Below are 3,089 nucleotides of genomic sequence, written 5' to 3' on the forward strand. Positions count from 1 at the left end.
CGCTTCCGCAAGCTAGTAGAAGCGGAGAAATCGACAAGAGATCCAGGGCAGGGAAGATTATCTCCCCCCCCCCCCCCCCCCGTGTGCCCCCCCCCCCCCCCCCCGCCCCACCACCACCCCACCACCACCACCCTGGGACCTGGGGCTCCATTCCCCAGATCCTCGCGCCCAGCCCGCACAAAGTGCCTTAGTCCCTGGAGCCAAATATTCAGGGAACCGATCTTGACGCACGAGGTCATCTTGAAGATGGCGAAATCTGCCCTGCAAGCGCGGGGAGGCTCCCTTTCTTCCGCCCGGCCCCTCACCCTCTCCCCATCAGCTCCGGAAAGGCAGCGCCCTGCAGGCTTCTGTTCACTCCTTAAGCGACCCAAGTGCCCCCTCGTCCTTCCCAGGAAGGAGAGAAATCCCTGTTAGAAGATGTTGCCAATCCACGCCAGCTTTCTGATTGTTTTCTTCAGGTAAGAGGAAAAGAACAGCCGGCGCGTGAATGGGGGCCTGGGGACCCACTAGTGAAAGAAGGCTCCCCCACCCTAACCCTCCGTGCCTGCAAAAAGGGACACTGGCTATCCAGGGGAAAGTGCAAGAAAGAGAGCACTAATCGCTGAACCAGGAGACAAACACGATTACCAGCTCCGAGCCTTGAGTCAGAAAGTCTCATAGACTTTAAGATGTTAATCCCCAGCCTAATCCTTCCTTTGGCGTGTAGGAATAGTGCAGCCACAAGAGTTGTTTTGTTATTTATATTGGCGTTTAATAAAACTCAGCCAGTGGTGAATGGGCTGCCCACTCTCCAATGGTAATTAATTCCCTATTTCAGTGACCCAATTGTCCTGGGACAGAGCGTTGGGCCCGTCCCGGTGCCCCGGTCCCCCTTTGTGCGGATACACGGCCCTCGTGCTTCAACAGCTATGGAAACTCATTCTTTTGATGTCATTCAAGGAGTTTTCCTTGGGCATCTTCTAAACTTCAAGGACCCTTTTCTTTCTCCGTTTCATGAAAAGCAGTGCGAGCTTGACCACCTCTGTAGAATTTAATGATTTGGTGAAAGGGCCCTTTGGGTTTGTATAAGGAGTTAGACTGAGAGAAAGGAAATCTGGCAGCCTGCTCCCTCGCCCGGACAGTACCGAACCTGGAAAACACAAAACTTATTCAGAGCGATGGATAAAGATCTGAAAGCTGATTTTCCCCTCTCCTTTCCCCACTAAAGAAAAAAAACACCCCCCCCCAAACTGAATTCTTTACTGGAAATACATGTACTTTTTAAAATTGTTGCTGATATAGATTTTTTTTTTTTTAAAGGGTGAGATTGCAGTAAATAAATTAGAATCGTTTTAGGAGAGAAGTCTCTTTAATCGTATCTTTGGAGCATCTTTGGGGAATAGGGTATCAGTTGACCATTTCAACTCATCCTTTCAACCATCCCTCCTTCCTACGTTCAAAATATACTGAATGAGCACCCAGTGTGTGCCAAGCACTGCACCAACCGCTGGGAACAATGCGACGCACAAGACAGACCCGATTCCTACCCCCGTAAAATTCGAATTCAAATAAGTAGCCAAGAAAAGAGAGAGTTACAGAAGTCAGGAAAACGTGCGTTGCGTGGATAGTAACACAGTGTTCCTAGTGTCGGGAGAGAGCGAGACGACGTCCTCTCTTCAGAGACCCACAGTGTATTTTAGAACCCCAGTTATTCGGGGTTGACCCTTGTAGCGGATGTATTCCTGCTTTCCTTAACCCCACCACTCCTCGAGCGCCTACTGTGTGCCAGGCGCCGTGCGAGGCGCGCAGTCCGCACCGCGAGCGACCGGACAGCTGCGGCCGGCTCGGCGGTGGGTCGCGTCGGTGCGGTAAGGCCGCGGCCGGGGCTCCAGGCCGGGAGGGGGCGGCCGCGGCGCGCCCGGGCAGCGCTCCCTGCGCGAGGAGCTCTTCTATGTCTTTATACGCACTTCCAAAAAAACTTCGCAAGTCACAGAAACAATACAGAATTCAACTAAGAAAATACAGAGTGAACCATATGGCCTGGGTGGCTCGAGTCGGCTGCATTTTCCTCCAGACAAAGAAGGGATTGAGAGTTGAAGGAAAGGAGAAAAAAACCAACTTTCCGGCTGATGAAGCTGTTGTCTGGAGGCAATGATCCCAAATCTGAAGGCTTTATTCCGGCTCCGACGGAGACGTGATATGTCATATGATTAGCATCTTTCATATTTACAAGAGTGGTATGGGCTGCCAGTCTTGAGAGAAAGGCCGGAGAAAGAAGGGGGCATATGCTGAAATGGATTTTGCATTTGAAAGAGAGAAAGGAGATCGGATAAATACACTTAAACGAGGATTTCGTTTTACTCCTGTTGAGTTCTAATGGATTGTTGATTGAGATTTTAGGGGCCTGGAACCGAGGTGTCAGCAGTAATTTAAAGAAAGCATTCAGTCCCCCAGCGCCTCTTTTCTCCATTTCCCCCTCCCACCCCTCCCACCGTCTCTCATTTACGCCTTCGAGCAGTACCGGGACGGAGAAGGCTTTTAAAACAAAACACAAAACAGGATCTCACGCGAGGGCGATATCCGAGGGAACGCGAGGCTGATGGGTTTGAAGGAGGCTCCCACTACTGCCGGCCGCACCCCCGGGGTCATGCCGCCTTCCTGTCACACCTAGAGTTAAGCGCAGCGGGTCCAGGAGAGCTGGGAGCGCGGGGAGGTCCTGGCGCCCCCTGGCGGGACTACGGGGAGACTTCGGCGGGGCCCTGGGTCCGCCGGCTGCAAACAGGACTTTGGGCTGTCGGTCACTTCGCAGTTGCTCCGGTGATACCCTCTGGTGCCTTCACCTGGACTTGTGTTACAGACTCATGGCACCCGGCCGCTTCTACCCATCAGACTCGACAGCGTCAGTAGTGTGCGCCTAGGAGCCGAAATAAACATACAATACACCTCCCCCAGGGGTTCTGATGGCAGCCAAGTTTGAGATGAAGGGGGCCTAGGCCCCAAGCCTTTTGTTTTGAGGATTTCTCTATTCAACAGCTAGACGTGACGCCAAGATGCAGTAGACTAAGGAAAAGGCTTGGACTCCAGACTGTTAAAAGGACTTCATATGCACT

The sequence above is a fragment of the Hyaena hyaena genome, unplaced genomic scaffold (genome assembly GCF_003009895.1).
Source record: "Hyaena hyaena isolate Hyena2069 unplaced genomic scaffold, ASM300989v1 scaffold_674, whole genome shotgun sequence".
Lineage (NCBI taxonomy): Eukaryota > Metazoa > Chordata > Mammalia > Carnivora > Hyaenidae > Hyaena > Hyaena hyaena.